Source organism: Eriocheir sinensis, chromosome 56 (genome assembly GCF_024679095.1).
Source record: "Eriocheir sinensis breed Jianghai 21 chromosome 56, ASM2467909v1, whole genome shotgun sequence".
Lineage (NCBI taxonomy): Eukaryota > Metazoa > Arthropoda > Malacostraca > Decapoda > Varunidae > Eriocheir > Eriocheir sinensis.
This window is the reverse complement of record NC_066564.1, coordinates 55,964-78,157: the sequence shown is the minus strand read 5'-3', so window position 1 is coordinate 78,157 and position 22,194 is coordinate 55,964. Positions and strand designations below refer to the sequence as shown.

Below are 22,194 nucleotides of genomic sequence, written 5' to 3'. Positions count from 1 at the left end.
AAATAAAAAAAAAAGTGTCCCCCCCTCTCTCTCTCTCTCTCTCTCTCTCTCTCTCTCTCTCTCTCTCTCTCTCTCTCTCTCTCTCTCTCTCTCTCTCTCTCTCTCTCTCTCTCTCTCTCTCTCTCTCTCTCTCTCTCTCTCTCTCTCTCCAATATCTGTCTATTTATATATTTTTACCATGAAAAGAATTTACCACAAAAAATCAATTATCAACTTTATTAATCTCCTTACTTTACTCCTAGAGACAAGAGGAGGAAGAGGAAGAAGAAGAAGAAGAGGAAGATGACTTTGAAGACCAGCAGACAGACAGAGAAAAAGACATTGGTGAGTGTTGAATCATTCTTTCCATAATACTCTCTCTCCTTCCTTCCTTCTTGTCTCTTGGATAGGTTAGGATCAAAGGCCAGATTATTGAACCTCCTCACTCAAGTTCACATATTTGAGGGTTTCTTAGGAGTTTTGGGAGTTATTTCCAGGGCTAGTTTTATGAGGCTGGTGGTAGAGTGACCCTTCCTCTGTACCGTGAACCCATAGAGCGCAGGGAAAAACATACCTCACTTCAGCCTTCCATACCTTCACTCCTACTTAGCTTACCTAACTGAATGAAGTATCCTTGTAAAGTACATACCCTTAACCCCTTCACTACGGCTGGGCCAAAACGGCGCCCCGCACTGTATCCGAGATCGCCGCGCGCACCAAACTTGAAATGTTGCTATTGAATATAACAAGTTTTCAGCCATAAACTCAACACAATCATCATGTATTATAAATGAAAACATGCAGAATTAAATGGTGCACATAAAGAAACATAATTTGATTGATAGTTTTGAGATGTAAGCATAAATATAGAAATAGAATAACTTGTGTATTGGCTTAAGCAAGCCAGTATGCGCGTCCTCGGATATGGTACGAGGCACGCAAGGATGCAGTATACTGGTGTTGAAGGGGTTAGTTAACTGTCCTTTGACGTTAAGTTGAAGACTGTATGACCATTGGCAGAACGAGTACAGAACATTGAAGTAGGATCACTGGGAGCACATTTTTATATACAGTTTTCCACCCAAAATGGACTTTCCTTCTATGATTTAGCAGGCCAGTGGGGGGTCCCTTTTAACCTCTGTATCTCAAAAACTATTCATCACAGCTAAAAACCAAAAACACCATTGGAAAGAGGAGGTCCAGATCTATAGGAGTCGGTTATGTATGCCACTCTTGCGAACGTACATGCACGTTCAGGGAGTGTTGAATGTTAACACTTACATCGGTGCGTGCGGGATGATCAGCCATATTGAGGGAACTGTGGACATTTTTTCCTTCAGACTCTGGCAAGGGAGCATTGCCAACTGCAATATTTACAACTATTTGGTCAAAGAATCAGTCAGGTGAAGCTATGCAAAAATGCCGCTGTATTGGGCAAGAACATCCACCAGTTACTCATCCGTAGATTTGCCACGCTGGGCTGATATGATTTTCCACCAAATTTAGTGAAGAATCCACTCAATTGGCAATCCTATGTTGTGAGAATTAATGTTGGAACACTCTCATACGCACGAGATGTGAGTGTGGGTGGAGGTCGCAGTGAGCGTTTAGCAATGAAAGGGTTAATGGCCCCTCTAAGCGAGAAAAATGAGAAAAAATCACCCCTCACACAAAGCACTTAATTTTTTTATATATATCAAAGCATTTGTGATCAGTTTATGCATCGTCTATTTTTGGGGGTTTATATCATGGCACAAATTTGGCCCGTCGCTGCTACATGGGACAATTATTTCATTCAATTTTACTAGTGACAGATTTTGTGGAGAGCTTATTACACCAGAATTTCACTTAATTATGTGAGTCAGAAACCACAGAAATGTTAGCAGAGTGAATTCAAAGGTAAACACGCACATGCTGTATTGTTCGGCCTGAAGACGCTGCCTCTGAAGACACCCTGATTATGGAATGATATTTTTCACGGTGTAAGAGTGTGAGCAAACCTTTAGGCTTGGACGTAGCAGACGAGACATTAACCTGGTAGCAGCGACGGCCAAATCAAATTTGTGTTTACCGTGTAGCAGCGACGGGCGCAAATTTGTCAAAACGGGCCAAATTTGTGGTTTACCGTGTAGCAGCGACGGGCCAAATTTGTGGCTTTACTCGTAGCAGCGACGGGCCAAATTTGTGGCTTTACCGTGTAGCAGCGATCAATTTGTGGCTTTACTCGTGTAGCAGCGACGGGCCAAATTTGTGGCTTTACCGTGTAGCAGCGACGGGCCAAATTTGTGGCCAAATTTGTGGCTTTACCGTGTAGCAGCGGACGGGGCCAAATTTGTGGCTTTACCGTGTAGCAGCGACGGGCAAATTTGTGGCTTTACCGTGTAGCAGCGACTGGGCCAAATTTGTGGCTTTTACCGTGTAGCAGCGACGGGCCAAATTTGTGGCTTTACCGTGTAGCAGCGACGGGCCAAATTTGTGGCTTTACCGTGTAGCAGCGACGGGCCAAATTTGTGGCTTTACCGTGTAGCAGCGACGGCCAAATTTGTGGCTTTACCATGTAGCAGTTGACGGGCCAAATTTGTGGCTTTACCGTGTAGCAGCGACGGCCAAATTTGTGGTTTTACCGTAGCAGCGATTTAACAAATTTGTGGTTTTACCGTAGCAGCGACGGGCCAAATTTGTGCTTTACCGTGAAGCAGCGACGGGCCAAATTTGTGGCTTTACCGTGAAGCAGCGACGGGCCAAATTTGTGGCTTTACCGTGTAGCAGCGACGGGCCAAATTTGTGGCTTTTAGTAGCAGAGACGGGCCAAATTTGTTGTTTTACCGTGTAGCAGCGACGGGCCAAATTTGTTGTTTTACCGTGTAGCAGCGACGGGCCAAATTTGTGGCTTTACCGTTAGCAGTGACGGGCCAAATTTGTGGCTTTACCGTAGCAGCGATGGGCCAAATTTGTGGCTTTACCGTGTAGCAGCGACGGGCCAAATTTGTGGCTTTACGTAGAAGCAGCGACGGGCCAAATTTGTGGTTTTACCGTGTAGCAGCGACGACGGCCAAATTTGTGGTTTTACCGTGTAGCAGGGACGGGCCAAATTTGTGGTTTTACCGTGTAGCAGCGACGGGCCAAATTTGTGGCTTTACCGTAGCAAAGGACGGATTTGTGGCTTTCCGTGCAGCAGCGACGGGCCAAATTTGTGCTTTACTGTGTAGCAGTGACGGCCAAATTTGTGGCTTTTACCGTGTAGCAGTGACGGCCAAATTTGTGGCTTTACGCAGCGACGGGCCAAATTTGTGGCTTTACCGTGTAGCAGTGACGGGCCAAATTTGTGGTTTTACCGTGTGGTGACGGCCAAATTTGTGGCTGTACCGTGTCGCAGTGACGGGCCAAATTTGTGGCTTTACCGTGTAGCAGTGACGGGCCAAATTTGTGGCTTTACCGTAGCAGCGACGGGCCAAATTTGTTATGATATAAACCTCCCAAAATAGATGATACATAAACTGATCACAAATGCTTTGGTATATATATATATTTTGAAAATGGTTTGTTTGAGGGGTGATTTTTTCATTTTTCTCGCTTAGAGGGACCATTAAGAAACATGATCCCCTGCTCCTGCTACATTTGGTTAACACCAGCAGACTGTTGGCACCAATCTGCTGGAGGCTGAACAGTGGGCTGAGGCAGACTACAGTACCCCAAGGATGGGATAAAGGGACGAGGGCGAGGTGGCTGGCAGACGCTATTGTACTTACTGGATTTCTCGATATAAAGGGTGGGCTTCTGTGGTGCAGTGGTTAGCACACCAGCTTGCAACTGAGAGCCCGGTTCGATTCCCTGGGTGGAGTGGAAAAAATTTGAGCGGCTTTTTCTGATACCTTACGCCCTGTTCACCCAGCAGTGAGTGGTTACCAGGTATTAATCGGGGTTGTGTCCCGTCTCCTGGGGTCTGTTCCTCTCCTATAATTCCTTCCCTTCTGTCTCTCTCCGGCATATGACCACAGATGTTGTGCTGCCCACTCAAACAAAAACTTTCCAACTTTCTCGATGTAAGTGTGTCCTTTATATCCAAAATCCAAATAAATGTTTAATTTACACGTTTTTTCCACTTATACATGATATTTTATAGAGTGGCCGCCAGATGTCTCATGCAACTGGATTCACATGGCGCCATGGCCACACAGCTGAGCTCAGCTTTTCCTGCGCGCCACTTGAACAACAATACAGTACCCACGCTGCCACGCTACTCAACAATAGGTGTGGGCAGGTACTGGTACTAACGGTACCAGCTATGTGGTACGGTACCGGTTCCAGACTGCTCAATACCTTTACCAATACTAGCCAGTCGCTCATGGTGTCCCTCATTTCTTCCTCACACGAGTGAGGCTGAGACTGCGTGCCTGAGTGGATATCTTGGTGATATGGATATTCTCTCTCTCTCTCTCGCAGGTGGATAAAAACATCAAAATAAGGCAATTCTATGTAATTAATGTAAGTAATAATGTAATTCTATGTAATTTTCTCTACTGAACGAGTGAATATTTATTTTTCGATAAAAACTACCTCTTGTTTGATTTACATTGTTTTGATTTACGCAATGACCTCTTCAAGGACACAATACTGCGTCAATAGTGTTAGCTGTACCTGTAAGACGTGAGCATAGAGGTTATATCATACAAGAGGATGAATTTAAAAGATTTGTAATGCAACCTCCTAAAACATTCACCCTGGAGGACACATGGATAGGGCATTTTTTATGGGGAAAAGTGTCTTAAATGTCGTTAAAATACAGTACACCGGGTATTCAATATATGCGAGTTCAGTTATATTCGACTAACCTTAATGAGCCAAGTACAGGTAACACGATTGACACGAGTATTGTGTCCTTGAAGAGGTCACGTAAATCAAAAACAATGTAAATCAAACAAGAGGTAGGTTTTTATCGAAAAATAAATATTCACTTCATTCAGTGGAGAGAGAGAGAGAGAGAGAGAGAAAATCCATATCACCGAGATATCCACTCAGGCACTCAGTCTCAGCCTATTGTTGTTGTTGTTGTTGTTGAGCAGCGTGGGTACTGTATTGTTGTTCAAGTGGCGCGCGGGAAGAACTGAGCTCAGCTGTGTGGCCGTGTGAATACTGTTGCGTGAGACATCTGGTGGACACTCCAGAAAATATCACGTATAAGGAAAAATGTAAATTAAACATTTATTTGGATTTTGGACCCAGCGTTATTTCAAAACTCATAAACAAAACTCGCGTCAATCGAGAGTTACCTGTATTCATTTTATGCGAGAAAAATTCGCCTATATGCGAATATCGGCGCTGGTGCTGGTGAGGTATGGTGACACACTAGGGTGCAGATAATGCTTCCTGCATTTTCCTCGCCTATAATTAACCTTTCCTCTCTCTGATCCTAAAGTTAATCCTCAGGGGTGGGTTTCATCATAGTGTTTCCCAGGCGTGGTGACGTCACGCACAGTTGGGAGAATTTCATGTGTTTCATCACCGCGCCACAAGCACTTCCAAGTAGGGGTGGGGCGGTCTTGGAGTAACCAGTTGCCAATCTTCCGCGTCGCTTTGACGTCTCAATATGTCTTCAATTAACCTAATTACACTTTATATATAATTATGGAATTATAAATATAAACAATTGATATTTAGTTGAAATACAGCGATAGTATCTTCATTGTAAGGAATATGTGCACGTATTTTTTTCCGTCTGCATCTTCAACGGCACCACGGTGTAAACAAACATTTAGTGAGTCGTGAGTAGACCCTGGCCACTCGCCACCATGGCCCGCAGCTTGTACTGTGCATCAAATAACACTTGCACATTGATGCTGTGGTAGTTCTTGCGGTTGACGTACACTTCGTGCTCATGTGGCATTATTCTTACGTGGGTGCCATCAACAGCACTCCACCACACCGAAAACCAGCAATTTCGGCAACTCCGCCTTCATTCTCTGCTCCCCTGGTTTAAAAGCGAACCCCATGAACTGCCTCATATTCTCGTGTGTCACGAGAGCATCCACGGTCTGGGTGATGATTCTGCTGACTGCAAATCGGGCCCCGGGAACCCAACCCAGTCATCTGCGCTGCACTGCTGCATTTTCTCGGTGGCGAGGTATCGCAGAGTCAACGCCACTTTCAGCTCCGCTGTGACCGCACGGTTCCTCTCAGTCCTGTTGCCAATCACGTGTCGCACCAAGTCAGTGACAAACAACAGGCCAGCACGATCCACCCTGTACCTCTTCTTGAACTCGGTGTCATCGTACTCGTTAACCCTCTCGCGCACGATGACGCGTTTTGCGTCATCAAAGTAAAAGGTCCTGGCGCACGATGACGCGAAACGCGTCATAAAAGTAAAAAAAATTATTAAAAATTAAATTTTCGGTGAAAGTGCGTAAAATTTGGAGTGTCATTTGTTGGGATAAGTTTCTTAGAGGTAACATATGGCAACGTTTCTAAGGAACGTAAATGAGGAACGTGGAGCGATTTTTAGTTGTTAGCCTACTCTGACGGGAGAGGAAAAAATACAGTTTTCTTGGTGTAACTCAGGAACTAATAGGCGTATGAAGATTTTGAGGATACCATAAGAATCCTCACTAAATTCCGCTTCAAAACATATATTCGGCTAAAAAAGTTGGCCCACAAAATTTTGAGATAGCAAATGGGGAAGAGTTGGTACTTAGGATTTATTGTCTACAATACTCTATACGGAGACTTGAAACGAGTGTCTATTGTTTATATATATTTTTCCTCTATTTTTATTTGCGCATGTTCTAGTATCTTACTGTGCGCGAGAGGGTTAAAGATGTCCCTTCTCGGGCGAAAATTCCTTGGTCGGTGCTGGCGGGGTTGTTCACGGGCTGCCATGTTTACAGTCTGACGCTTGGAACCTTCCTTGGGAGCGCTTGGGAGACCCCGCACGGCCTCCCAAGGCGGCGAGCGAGATAGGCAGAGTTCCAAGGCTTGGGAGCTTTCGTGAAACATGCCCAAGGTTTCTCGCACGCTTGGGACTCCTTGAGCACACTTCCAAGGACTTGGGAACTTTGATGAAACCCACCCCTGGTACCTAATTATCAGCATGTATCGTAGACTTTGGGTGTGTCTCCCCGGAAGCAATCAATGTGCTTTATTGTTGCTTTAGTGCTTTATTATTCTGAAACGGTGCCGAAATAAATAGTTAGAGGGTTCTAAAACGGGTCGTGGAACATAACCCCCTATAATTAATGGGATGATAAGTTCGATATGTGAATTCACATTATGCGAGCTTTTTGCAGAACATAACCCTCGCATATAACGAATACCATGTGGTGTACTTTGATGTAACTGTAGAATGTTTCCTGGGTCGTATATGAACAAAAACCTCACACTAGGCTACTGTTTAATCCCACTCCCCTGGCTTGAGACATTAGAACAGTCCCTCAGCAAGTTTGAATCCCTCTGGTGGGCTGATGTTAACCCAGTAGCAGCGACGGGCCAAATTTGTGGCTTCACCGTGTAGCAGCGATGGGCCAAATTTGTGGCTTCACCGTGTAGCAGCGACAGGCCAAATTTGTGGCTTCACCGTGTAGAAGGACGGGCCAACTTTGTGGCTTCACCGTGTAGCAGCGACGGGCCAAATTTGTGCCATGATATAAACCCCCCAAAATAAATAAAACATAATCTAATCACGAATGCTTTGATATATATTATGAAATGGTTTTGTGTGAGGGTGATTTTCTCATTTTTCTCACTTTGAGGGACCATTAACCCATACAGTGTGGTCTTTGTCATAGATAGAGTTTTCTGCATCTCAAAGCTAACCATGTCATACCAGGAAAGGGAAATTTATTTTAATTTTTTAGAGCCTATGTTCTTTCCATTATAAACACTTCTCACAACCCTATAGCTTGAGTAATGTGTATAAGTACTTCTTTACATCACAAGAAAAACTAAAAAATAAACAGTAATTTTAAATACAAGAAAATGGTTGGGTCAGGCAGCACTGCTCGCTTCAAGGCCGTCTGTACTACAACCGTAGTTCTCAAGCTCAACATAATACTGGGGGCTTCATGGTGCAGTGGTTAGCACACTCGGCTCAACTGAGAGAGCCCGGGTTCGATTCCCGGGCGGAGTGGAAAAATTTGGGCGGCTTTTCCGATACCCTACGCCCCTGTCCACCCAGCAGTGTACCAGTTATTAATCGGGGGTTGTGTCCCGTCTCCTGGGGTCTGTTGCCTTCTCCTATAATTCCTTCCCCTTCTGTCTCTCTCCGGCATATGACCACAGATGTTGCGCCCACTAAAAGAAACTTTCCCTGTTCCCTTCTGTAATTCTTTCCCCTTCTGTCTCTCTCCGGCATATGACCACAGATGTTGTGCCCACTAAAAGAAACTTTCCCTGTTCCCTTCTGTAATTCCTTCCCCTTCTGTCTCTCTCCGGCATATGACCACAGATGTTGCACCCACTAAAAGAAACTTTCCCTGTTCCCTTCTGTAATTCTTTCCCCTTCTGTCTCTCTCCAGCATATGACCACAGATGTTGAGCCCACTAAAAGAAACTGTCCCTGTTCCCTTATGTAATTCTTTCCCATCTGTCTCTCTCCAGCATATGACCACAGATGTTGCGCCACCTAAACAAAGCTTTCCCTGTTCCCTTCTCCTGTAATTCTTTCCGTATATGACCACAGATGTTGCGCCACCTAAACAAATCTTTCCCTGTTCCCTTCTCCTGTAATTCTTTCCGTATATGACCACAGATGTTGCGCCACCTAAACAAAGCTTTCCCTGTTCCCTTCTCCTGTAATTCTTTCCGCATATGACCACAGATGTTGTGCCTAAACCAAACTTTCCAACTGTTCCCTTCTATAATTCCTTCCCCTTCTGTCTCTCTCCGGCATATGACCACAGATGTTGCGCCACCTAAACAAAACTTTCCAACTGTTCCCTTCTCCTATAATTCCTTCCTTCTGTCTCTCTCCGGCATATGACCACAGATGTTGCGCCACCTAAACAAAACTTTCCCTGTTCCCTTCTCCTGTAATTCTTTCCCCTTCTGTCTCCAGCATATAACCACAGATGTTGCGCCCACTAAACCAAACTTTCCAACTGTTCCCTTCTCCTATAATTCCTTCCCCTTCTGTCTCTCTCCAGCATATGACCACAGATGTTGTGCCACCTAAACAAAACTTTCCAACTGTTCCCTTCTCCTATAATTCTTTCCCCTTCTGTCTCTCTCCAGCATATGACCACAGATGTTGCGCCACCTAAACAAAACTTTCCCTGTTCCTTCTCCTGTAATTCTTTCCCTTCTGTCTCCGGCATATGACCACAGATGTTGCGCCCACTAAACCAAACTTTCCAACTGTTCCTTCTCCTATAATTCCTTCCCTTCTGTCTCTCTCCGGCATATGACCACAGATGTTGCGCCCACTAAACCAAACTTTCCAACCGTTCCTTCTATAATTCCTTCCCTTCTGTCTCTCTCAGCATATGACCACAGATGTGCCACCTAAACCAAACTTTCCAACTGTTCCTTCTCCTATAATTCCTTCCCCTTCTGTCTCTCTACGGCATATGACCACAGATGTGCCACCTAAACCAAACTTAACAACTGGTCCCGTCTCCTATAAGTACTTCCCCTGCTGTCTCAATACGGCATATGACCACAGATGTTGCCCCCACTAAACCAAACTTTCCAACTGTTCCTTCTCCTATAATTCCTTCCCTTCTGTCTCTCTCCGGCATATGACCACAGATGTTGCGCCCACTAAACCAAACTTTCCAACTGTTCCCTTCTCCTATAATTCCTTCCCCTTCTGTCTCTCTCCGGCATATGACCACAGATGTTGCGCCCACTAAACCAAACTTTCCAACTGTTCCCTTCTCCTATAATTCCTTCCCCTTCTGTCTCTCTCCGGCATATGACCACAGATGTTGCGCCCACTAAACCAAACTTTCCAACTGTTCCCTTCTCCTATAATTCCTTCCCCTTCTGTCTCTCTCCGGCATATGACCACAGATGTTGCGCCCACTAAACCAAACTTTCCAACCGTTCCCTTCTATAATTCCTTCCCCTTCTGTCTCTCTCCGGCATATGACCACAGATGTTGTGCCACCTAAACAAAACTTTCCCTGTTGCCTTCTATAATTCCTTCCCCTTCTGTCTCTCTCTGGCATATGACCATAGATGTTGCGCTCCCCGATAAACCAAACTTTCCAACTTCAACATAATACTGTGATGCTTCCGACTCTCAGTTTTCATTTCCAATTACTCTGAAGCGCAATTTACAATTCCTTATGCCTTACTGATTATAGAATCGAGGAGTAATTACCTAGGAGAAAGTAACTTACCTTCTTGTATAATGATTTTTGTTGGAATGCAGACAAATGTACAGAAAGGCTCTTTAACATCCATTTAAAACTACCAAGACTTGTCAAATTATTGCTCTTCACTGTCAATGAACAATGTTACATACACAAACAAAAATAAAGGGCGCATAAGCCCTCAAAAGAGCTTGTGTATATATACGTACTGAACACTGCCCTAAGAGGTATGTATATGCATGTACTAAACACTGTACGGGTTAAGAATCGTGATCCTCGCTGCTACAGGGTTAAAAGTCGCTAAAATACAGTACTTTGATGTGACTGTTGAATGTTTCCTGGGTCATATATGAACAAAAACCTCACACTAGGCTACTGTTTAATCCCACTCCCCTGGCTTGAGACATTAGAACAGTCCTCAGCAAGTTTGAATCCTCTGTGGCTGATGTTAAGTGTGTGCATCAATATAATAACCTTTAAACATTCCTACAGTTGACGGAATGCTCCCCCTCCTCCCTTCCCCTACCCTACCCTCAAGTTTCTTCTCTCTCCTCCCCTGCTTAAATCCCTCTCCCCAATCCTTCCTCCCTCCCTCCCTTCCTGCTGAAACATCTCTTCCCCTTCCTTGCCTGCTGGAATCTCTCTCTCCAGACTGTTCTGTTTTCCCTCCCTTTCCTCCCTGCTGATATTTCTCTCCATACTGTTCTCCTTCCCCCTCCCTCCCTCCTCTGTTGACACCTTCCCCTTCTCTCCCCTGCTTAAATATCTCTCCCCTACTTCCCATCCTCCCATACTAAACATCCCTCTCTTCCCTAAAATACCTCTTCCCTCTCCCTTTCTTCGTCGTCCTTTCCACTAAAATCCCAGTTAATTCTGCATAAATCCTTGCTCTTTTCACTAAAATCCCAGCTGTTTCTGCATAAATCCTTGCCCTTTTCACTAAAATCCCAGCTGTTTCTGCATAAATCCTTGCTCTTTTCACTAAAATCCCAGCTGTTTCTGCATAAATCCTTGCCCTTTTCACTAAAATCCCATCTGTTTCTGCATAAATCCTTGCTCTTTTCACTAAAATCCCAGCTGTTTCTGCATAAATCCTTGCTCTTTCCACTAAAATCCCAGCTGTTTCTGCATAAATCCTTGCTCCTTTCACTAAAATCCCAGCTGTTTCTGCATAAATCCTTGCATTTTCCACTAAAATCCATCGTTTCCACAAAAATCATGATATTGTCCACAAAAAATCCCATTTTTTTCATTAAAATTCTTCGTTCTTATTCTTGTGTGGCTGTAACTGAGTTGTTTCAACTAAAATCCCAATTATTTTCATTTAAATCCTCAGTTCTTAACCTTGTAGCATCGGGGACCCTGTTTATCAATGGTCCCTCTACGTGAGAAAAATGAGAAAAAATCACCCCTCACACAAACCATTTCATAATATATATCAAAGCATTTGTGATCAGTTTATGTATCATCTATTTTGGGGGGTTTATATTATGGCACAAATTTGGCCCATCGCTGCTACATGGTAAAGCCACGAATTTGGCGCGTCACTGCTACACAGTAAAGCCACAATTTGGCCTGTCGCTGCTACACGGTAAGCAACAAATTTGGCCCGTCGCTGCTACCGGGTTAATCTTCCGTGCCTGTAATCCAGTTGTTTCTGCTGAAAATCCTGGTTGCTTCCACTAAATCTCTTACATTTTCTCCCTCTCGGCAACAGCTTTCTCCCTCTCACGTCTCACGTCAACTATGTACCGTATTTCTGAAGGTCAAAGAGGGGGGCAATCGGGTTCTAATGAGTGTTTCTTCTTGTTCATGGTACAGAGGAAGGGTCACACTACCACCAGGTCATAAAACTATACTCCTGGAAATGTCAAAGACTCCTAGGAAAGCCTAGCCAAATATGTGTTTCTTTAGGTTCAGGGTACAGAGGAAGGGTCAAACTACCACCAGGGTCATAAAACTACCCCTGGAAATGCCCCAAACTCCTACGAAAGCCTTGCCAAATATGTTTCTTTAGGTTCATGGTACAGAGGAAGGGTCACACTACCACCAGGTCATAAAACTATACTCCTGGAAATGTCAAAGATTCAGCGGAAAGCGTGGCCAAATATGTGTTTCTTCATGTTCAGGGTACAGAGGAAGGGTCACACTACCACCAGGTCATAAAACTATACTCCTGGAAATGTCAGACTCCAAGGAAAGCCTTGCCAAATATGTTTTTTTAGGTTCATGGTACAGAGGAAGGGTCACACTACCACCAGGTCATAAAACTATACTCCTGGAAATGTCAAAGACTCCTAGGAAAGCCTTGCCAAATATGTTTTTTTAGGTTCATGGTACAGAGGAAGGGTCAAACTACCACCAGGTCATAAAACTACCCCCTGGAAATGCCCTAAACTCCCTTGAAAGCCTTGTCAAATGTTTCTCTAGGTTCACGGTACAGAGGAAGGGTCACACTACCACCAGGGTCATAAAACTACCCCCTGGAAATGCCCTAAACTCCCTTGAAAGCCTTGTCAAATGTGTGTTTCTCTAGGTTCACGGTACAGAAGAATGGTCAAACTACCACCAGGGTCTTAAAACTACCCCTGGAAATACCCAAACTCCTACGAAAGCCTTGCCAAATGTGTTTTTTTTGGTTCATGGTACAGAGGAAGGGTCAAACTACCACAAGGGTCATAAAACTACTCCTGGAAATACCCAAAACTCCCTTGAAAGCCTTGTCAAATGTGTGTTTCTTTAGGTTCAGGGTACAGAGGAAGGGTCAAACTACCACCAGGATCATAAAACTACCCCCTGAAAATGCATAAAACTCCCTCGAAAACCTTGTCAAATGTGTGTTTCTTTAAGTTCATGGTACAGAAGGATGATCAAACTACCACAAGTGTCCTAAAACTATCCCTGGAAATGCCCCAAACTCCTACGAAAGCCTTGCCAAATATGTTTCTTTAGGTTCATGGTACAGAGGAAGGGTCACACTACCACCAGGGTCATAAAACTACCCCCTGGAAATGCCCTAAACTCCCTTGAAAGCCTTGTCAAATGTGTGTTTCTCTAGGTTCATGGTACAGAGGAAGGGTCACATTACTACCACCAGGGTCATAAAACTACCCCCTGGAAATGCCCTAAACTCCCTTGAAAGCCTTGTCAAATGTGTGTTTCTTTAGGTTCACGGTACAGAGGAAGGGTCACATTACCACTAGGGTCATAAAACTACCCCCTGGAAATGCCCTAAACTCCCTTGAAAGCCTTGTCAAATGTGTGTTTCTCTAGGTTCACGGTACAGAAGAATGGTCACACTACCACCAGGGCCATAAACTACCCTGAGATGACCAAAACTCCTACGAAAGCTTTGCCAAATGTGTGTTTCTTTAGGTTCATGGTACAGAGGAAGGGTCACACTACCACCTGTGTCTTAAAACTACCCCTGGAAATACCCAAAACTCCTACAAAAGCTTTGCCAAATGTGTGTTTCTTTAGGTTCACGGTAGAAAAGAAGGGTCACACTACCACCAGGGCCATAAAACTACTGGAAATACCCAAAACTCCTACAAAAGCTTCGGCAAATGTGTGTGTCTTTATGTTCATGGTACAGAGGAAGGGTCAAACTACCACCAGTGTCTTATAACTACCCCTGGACATACCCTACACACTGCCACCACTCCATTCAGTCACCAAGAGGGTACTTCCATGAGTCCAAAGTACCTTGATTCACTTCCTGATGTCCAGCACTCTATAGTTCTTATCAAAAGTTAGCCTGTTCTCATGCCAAGCATCTGCTAGCTAAGTCTTTCTCCTTGGGTGCACCTTCTGAAAGCCCCGGTCCATGTTCAGATGTTTCCGTACAGTGCCACTATTCATATCAAAAGTTAGCCTGTTCTCACGCCAAGCATCTTTCTTTCTCTTTAAACATGATATTATTGTACCGTGTGGGGACCCAGCCTCCTGGTACTGAAGGGAAGTGTGCTGTTACGTATATGCGGTTACAGGTATGTGGTACCTAACATTGGGACCTGTTTGGGTGAGCTACGAGTGCGGATCTTTGCTCTCTATCTCCAGAGTCTGTAGTTCACTGTAAGTCAGATTATACTGCTTACTGTACCAGGAATGACCTTCTGAATAAAGCCTGTATTCTTGAACTTCATGACACTGCAGTTTGCTTGTTTGAAAAGCTGTTATGACTGTTTCCCAAAGCCACAGAGAAGGCTGGGTGGCTTCTAGTCCATTCATGGCAGAGGAGTGTAAAACTATCACTAGGGTCACAAACCAGTCCCTGAAACCACCTGAGATCTATATGGAGAGGCTTCCTGCTCCTATTATGACTTTGTAGCTGTAGAGAAGATAAATAGGGATTTCATGGGTAATTCTCCCATTCATGGTGCAGAGGGAGTGGTTAGCTATCATCAGGGTCACAACACAGTCCATTGAAAGCCCAGGAACTACTTACTATGAGAGGCTTTTTAGCGCTCCTTAATGACTATTCCCAAGGCCTCAGAGAAGATAATCTGGGTATTTATTGGTAATTTTCCCATTCATAGTACAGAGGGAATGTAAAACTATCACCAGGGTCACGAAACAGTCAGTCCATGAAACCATTGTAGGATCTATGACGACAGGCTTTCCAGCTGTTCCCTATTATGAGTTTTGCAGGGCTGTAGAGAAGATTAACCAGGTTTTCATGGGTAATTTTCCAGTTGAAGATGCGAGACCATGTTAAACTATCACCACGGTCACAAAACAGTCCATTGAAAGCCCTCTAACTCCTACCATGAGAGAATTTTCAAGGCGGTGAACTGAGGCGGTCATGTTTAAAAACACTACCAGCTTAATCCCTAAAAGGCGGCGGGAACGTACCATGCAATCGGTTGTCCCTGTACGGAAATGTGACGTCTTCCTGAAAATTGCTCACTTAACATTATCAGTATCACGGCTCTCCCTAACCCGGCAGCTTTGAATATACCAGCATTTGTTTATCCATCCTTCCTCTTCAATCTGCCGCAAACTTGATCTCTCTACGTCATGTGGTGTGTGTGTTATGGCGTTGCAAAGTGCAGTGATGTTAGGCTGTCAGTAGGTCTTCGTTCTGAGGGCTGCATAGGTTGTGCTTAGCTTGGTGTGGCTAATGTCTCCTCTCCCTCTCCATCCACTCAATTTGGTAATTTTTTGTCAAATCTGATCATTTTTTGCAAACTACAATATTACGTCAGAAACCGCGAGGACTGAAAAATAATGTCACCTGCCCAAGCGCACACCTTTTACAGGGCCTTCATCATAGGAGTTGTGGGCATTTCCAGGGGTAGTAGTAGTTTGATGACCCTGGTGTTGGTTGTTTAACCCTTCTACTGTACCAAGAACCTCAAACGTTGTATTGGTTGTATTAGTGTCGTATTCAAAAACATTTTGTCCCCTGAGTGAGGTCAACTGACATGGCTTTCATAGGAGTTGCGGGCATCTCCAGGGGTAGTAGTTTGATGACCCTGGCTGTAGCAAGACCTTTCCTCTTTACCATGAACCTATAAAACAAGTCAAAAGAACCCAATTCATCTCCTTTACGGCCTTTGGAAGTAGCCGATGTGAGGAGCGGAAATGTCCGAGGCTCACATTCTTGAAAAAGCCATCCCGAGAGACTTGTATTTAAGGCTTCCGTAGGAGGTTTGGGCATTTCCAGGGGTAGTTTTATGACCCTGGTGATAGATTAACCCGTCCTATGTACCATGAACCTTCAAAACCACTCCATTAGAACCCGATTGATCTCCTTTTTGGCATCTGACAGTCACATTCTTAAAAATATTGTTCCAAGCGCACACATTTGACAGGCTTTTGTAGGAGTTGTGAGAATTTCCAGGGGCAGTTTGATGACCCAGGTGGTAGTTTTAACTTTCTCCTTACCATGAATCTTAAAACAAGACTCGTGAGACCTTGATTGATCTCCTTATTGACCTTTGCAAGTAGCTGACGTGAGGGGCGGAAGGGTCTGCTTCATAGATCTTAGGAAGGGAAGTTTGAGACGTACCTTGAATCAGCTCCTTGACGACAGTAGACTCCACGGCTGGCGTTCCTTCCTCCTTGTCTTCCTCAAATTCCAGACTTTCCTCCTCTGTGATGTACCTTTCTCTCAGTTCTAATCATTCCTCCTCTCATACGTACATCCTTCTCGGTAAATCCTTTTCACTGTATCGTATATATAGAGTTCCATTATTTGCTTGTTTCCCTTCCTCCTCATCTCTTAACGTATAAACGAGGCTTCCGGCAGAGAAATCCTAAGGCACGGTGATGACCTATTCTTACGTATACTAGAGTACGGTAACACACTGAGAACAGATTACGAGACTTCCAGCCCTCCGCTCATCCTATGCAAGGTTTATTTTCCCTTGCAAGTAACTATATCTTGTTCTTCCTTTCCCCCCTTGCTAACTAGAACATAATTATTGTTATATTGCTCGTCATGATGTACGTTACAAGGGAAAGTGACCCTCCGTCTGCCCCATAAAAGTTGAGCTTCCATTTTGATTCGTCCCTCGTTCATCCTTGGAGGGGTAGTCTGTCTTTCCCAGTGCAAATTAGAGTTAAATTGCTATGTTATGATACTAATTGCGTACAATTTACACAAGGGTCGCCATTCCTAATGTCACCTCACTTCTCTGCCGTACGCCTCAAATATTTTAGTCTGTGATATGTTATCTGCTTTCTCTTTGTCTAAGGTATTATGTCATAGTAATAATCTCATGTCTGATTTTCTTCTTGGTTGTATATCTAAGGTCTCGTCTTCCTCTGTCTTTGAGTTCTCATCTTTTAGAGTACTTGTTTCCACGTCTTTTATTTCATATGTTCTTATTGTCTCTTAATTTCCATTGCTTTTTCAATGACTTTTGAGCGCTTGATGTATACAATCTCCTCTTGTTAGTTCCTTCGTTGTCTTCTCTTATATCTTGTTTCCAATTCATATATAATTCTTTTATATTATAAGTTTTTTTCTGTATGAAAATTAGTTCCTCCCTTTAATATATATAGAATTAGCTTAAAAAAGATCAAAGCAATTAGATATATCAGCTTACAGCTCAAAAACATCTTGAAAAGTAGCCTGAAAAATGTACTTAAGTCAATTATACCTAAAAAAGTGTCCGGGGATTAGCTAAATGGGTTTGGGGCAAGATAAAGTCATAGGTGTAGCCTTTAACTTTATTTATAAGACTTCATAGTACAGATACAGTTCACATCTTCTGTGACTGGCTTACAGAACAGGTAGAAAAGTACAAGTCATCAGAGTTGACTAACACGACTTCCTTCCCTCGGCAGAATTGAATGGCTGGCGTCTCGGTCTGCCTGCCTGCGGGACACCCCACACTCTGGAAGAAGAAAGAACAAGATGTCAAGTTCCTGCATAATCAGCCTCTTAGTGAAGGAAATGTGCTCTATTTATTTAATAAATGATTGACAAAAAAATAATTTTGTATTTATTTTAGAAAAATTATATGAGAGTATATATATATATATATATATATATATATATATATATATATATATATATATATATATATATATATATATATATATATATATATATATATATATATATATATATATATATATATATATATATATATATATATATAATATATATATATATATATATATATATATATATATATATATATATATATATATATATATATATATATATATATATATATATTGCAATACTATGCAATAAGTATATCATGCAATAAGTTAGCAATAAATATGCCCTATATATATCTATATATATATATATATATATATATATATATATATATATATATATATATTATATATATATATATATATATATACTATAACATATCAATATAATAGTAAGTAAAATGTTTAAAGTTCTTAACAAAACCTATTAGAAGAGGAATGGAAAGAGGAGATGAGTAAAAGAAGGTTGAGTAAAAGATGAGTCAAAATGAGGGAGAAAATGAGTTAAAAGTAGAATAAAAAACAAGGAAAAGTTGAGAGGAGGAGCTTGGAGAGAGAGCAGAAGAGAGGAGTGGTAATGAGAGCATAGACGTATAAACAATTACCAAAACGCCAAATGAAATTAAACAAATATGTCAGCAAGAGAAGCCTGAACCACACACAGAAAGAGAACAGAGGTGAAATCTGTGACAGCCGAAGCAAATTTTACATAAACTACAAGACGTCCAGCTAAGATAGGCAGAGAGAGAGAGAGGATTTATTGAGAAGGGAGAGGATTTATTGAGGAGAGAGAGAGAGAGAATTTATTGAGGATTTATTGAGGAGAGAGGGGATTTATTGAGGAGAGGATTTATTGAGGAGGGGATTTATTGAGAAGAGAGGATTTATTGAGGAGAGAGAGAGAGAGAGAGAGAGAGAGAGAGAGAGAGAGAGAGAGAGAGAGAGAGAGAGAGAGAGAGAGAATTTATTGAGAGGGGGATTTATTGAGAAAGGATTTATTGAGGAGAGAGGAGATTTATTGAGAAAATTTATTGAGGAGAGAGAGAGGATTTAATGAGGAGAGAGAGAGAGAGAGAGAGAGGATTTATTGAGTAGAGAGAGAGGGGATTTATTGAGGAGAGAGAGAGAGAGATGATTTATTGAGAAGGGAGAGGATTTATTGAGGAGAGAGAGAGAGAGAGAGAGAGAGAGAGAGAGAGAGAGAGATTGAGAGAGAGAGACTGCGAGAGACTTATTGAGTAGAGAGGAAGAGGATTTATTGAGGAGAGAGAGGATTTATTGAGAGAGAGAGAGAGAGAGAGAGAGAGAATTTATTAAGGAGAGGATTTATTGAGTAGAAAGAGAGGGGATTTATTGAGAGAGAGAGAGAGAGAGAGAGAGAGAGAGAGAGAGAGAGAGAGAGAGAGAGAGAGAGAGAGAATTTATTGAGAGAGGATTTATTGAGAGAGGGGATTTATTGAGAAGAGAGGATTTATTGAGGAGAGAAGAGATTTATTGAGAGGATTTATTGAGGAGAGAGATTTATTGAGGAGAGAGAGAGAGAGAGAGAGAGAGAGAGAGAGAGAGAGAGAGAGAGAGAGAGAGAGAGAGAGAGAGAGGGGATTTATTGAGGAGAGAGAGAGGGGATTTATTGAGAAGAGAGAGGATTTATTGAGGAGAGAGAGAGAGAGAGAGAGAGAGAGAGAGAGAGAGAGAGAGAGAGAGAGAGAGAGAGAGAGAGAGAGAGAGAGAGAGAGGGGATTTATTGAGGAGAGAGAGAGAGAGGATTTATTGAGGAGAGAGAGAGAGAGAGAGAGAGAGAGAGAGAGAGAGAGAGAGAGAGAGAGAGAGAGAGAGAGAGAGAGAGAGAGAGAGAGAGAGAGAGGATTTATTGAGGAGATAGAGGGGATTTATTGAGGAGAGAGAGAGGATTATGAGAGGATTTATTGAGGAGAGAGAGAGAGAGAGAGAGAGAGAGAGAGAGAGAGAGAGAGAGAGAGAGAGAGAGAGAGAGAGAGAGAGAGAATTTATTGAGGAGAGAGGATTTATTGAGGAGAGAGGGGATTTATTGAGAAGAGAGGATTTATTGAGGAGAGAGAGGAGATTTATTGAGGAGAGAGAGAATTTATTGAGAGGATTTATTGAGGAGGGGATTTATTGAGAAGAGAGGATTATTGAGGAGAGAGAGAGAGAGAGAGAGAGAGAGAGAGAGAGAGAGAGAGAGAGAGAGAGAGAGAGAGAGAGAGAGAGAGAGAGAGAGAGAGAGAGAATTTATTGAGAGAGAGGATTTATTGAGGAGAGAGAGAGGAGATTGAGAGAGAGGATTTATTGAGGAGAGGAGATTTATTGAGGAGAGAGAGAGAGAGAGAGAGAGAGAGAGAGAGAGAGAGAGAGAGAGAGAGAGAGAGAGAGAGAGAGAGAGAGAGAGAGAGAGAGAGAGAGAGAGAGAGAGAGAGAGAGAGAGAGATTTATTGAGGAGAGAGAGGATTTATTGAGGAGAGGAGATTTATTGAGGAGAGAGGATTTATTGAGGAGAGAGAGAGAGAGAGAGAGAGAGAGAGAGAGAGAGAGAGAGAGAGAGAGAGAGAGAGAGAGAGAGAGTCTTAGTTGACAGAGGGGATATATTTAGGAGAGTTTATTGAGAGAGAGAGAGAGAGAGAGAGAGAGAGAGAGAGAGAGAGAGAGAGAGAGAGAGAGAGAGAGAGAGAGAGAGAGAGAGAGAGAGAGATTTATTGAGGAGAGAGAAAAGATTTATTGAGGAGAGAGGATTTATTGAGGAGAGAGAGAGAGGATTTATTGAGGAGAGAGAGAGAGGGAATTTATTGAGGAGAGAGAGAGAGAGAGAGAGAGAGAGAGAGAGAGAGAGAGAGAGAGAGAGAGAGAGAGAGAGAGAGAGAGAGAGAGAGAGAGAGAGAGAGAGAGAGAGAGATTTATTGAGGAGAGAGGATTTATTGAGGAGAGAGAGGAGATTTATTGAGGAGAAAGAGAGGATTTATTGAGGAGAGAGAGAGAATTTATTGAGGAGAGAGAGAGAGAGAGAGAGAGAGAGAGAGAGAGAGAGAGAGAGAGAGAGAGAGAGAGAGAGAGAGAGAGAGAGAGAGAGAGAGAGAGAGAGAGAGAGAGAGAGAGAGAGAGGATTTATTGAGGAGAGTGGATTTATTGAGAGAGTGGATTTATTGAGGAGAGAGAGAGAGAGAGAGAGAGAGAGAGAGAGAGAGAGAGAGAGAGAGAGAGAGAGAGAGAGAGAGAGAGAGAGAGAGAGGATGAACAAAATACTATATGATAGACAAGAACATTTATATAATCTTAATTACCAGGCACACCATGAGGCACTCAACAGGAGAGAGGAAGTCCTCCACCGCTTCAAGCTAACCTCCACAATGGGTTAAGTAGCTCACTCCTTCAGACACTTCCCTAAGGTATAAAATCTCCTTCAACGAATGTATTTTCCTCCCTTACTGACGTACAGAATCTTCATCCTAAGAGCTGCTAAAGAAAGGTTACTAAGGTAGGTATACTTAGATGCCTCACTCCTTAACATCAGATATTTCCAAAGGCCAAAAATGAGGTCAGTTAGGTCTTATTGAATGTTTTGGCAAGTTCATGGTTCAGAAGAATGGTCACACTACCACCAGGGTCATTAAACTACCCCTGGAAATGCCCCAAACTCCTCCGAAAGCCTTCTCAAATGTGTGTTTATCAGGTTCATGGTACAGAAGAAGGGTCACACTACCACCAGGGTCATTAAACTACCCCTGGAAATGCGCAAAACTCATCCGAAAGCCTTCTCAAATGTGCATTTCTTCTGTTCATGGTACAGAAGTCACATTACCAGAAGGGTCATTAAACTACCTCTGGAAATGCCCCAGACTCCTCCGAAAGCCTTGCCATGTATGTGCTGCTGGGTGCAATACAGGCTTAGTCCTCACGCAGGAGCCCAGCCAATGCGAGACTAGACTAGCCGTGCCGTGTGAGGTCAGAGCGTCAAAATACAATTAACCCGGTATCAGCGACGGGCCAATTTTATGACTTTACCGTGTAGCAGCGACGGGCCAAATTTTTGCCATGACATAAACCCCCTAAAATAGATGATACATAGGGTCGCATTATAAGACATTTCGCCGCCCAAGAACATATATTTGACAAGGCTTTCCTCGGAGTTGTGGGTATATCCAGGAGTAGTTTTATGACCCTGGTGGTAGTTTAACCATTCTTCCGCACCGTGAACCTCAAGAAACACTCATTAGAACCCGACTGACCCCCTCTTTGGCCTTTTGAAATAGCTGATGTGGGAAGCAAAAGTGTCTTATGATACCGGGCATAAACTGATCACAAATGCGTTGATATATATTATGAAATGGTTTGCGTGAGTGATGATTTTTTCTCATTTTTCTCGCTTTGATGGAGGAGCCTTTAACCCGAGAAGTTTCTGGTCCCTACAGAGTTTGGGATGAATAACTCTGTAGGGACC

General features: G+C 43.0%; 3 long non-coding RNA genes across 3 annotated transcripts in view; 2 read left to right on the top strand and 1 right to left on the bottom strand.

The window, feature by feature from the left end:
• Positions 1-17,731, top strand: part of LOC126984130 (uncharacterized) — a 24,818-nt gene extending 7,087 nt beyond the window's left edge. Inside the window, exons 4-5 of the long non-coding RNA XR_007736419.1 lie at positions 243-324; positions 17,583-17,731. This is a non-coding gene — a long non-coding RNA (uncharacterized LOC126984130). The remainder of the gene's footprint in view (positions 1-242; positions 325-17,582) is intronic.
• Positions 12,072-13,595, top strand: LOC126984133 (uncharacterized). The gene is made up of 3 exons (XR_007736427.1): positions 12,072-12,339; positions 12,753-13,344; positions 13,560-13,595. It is a non-coding gene; the product is annotated as an uncharacterized LOC126984133 (long non-coding RNA).
• Positions 17,452-22,194, bottom strand: LOC126984132 (uncharacterized). Its single transcript, XR_007736426.1, has 2 exons — positions 21,038-22,194; positions 17,452-17,632 (listed from the first exon to the last, which is right to left on the bottom strand). It is a non-coding gene; the product is annotated as an uncharacterized LOC126984132 (long non-coding RNA).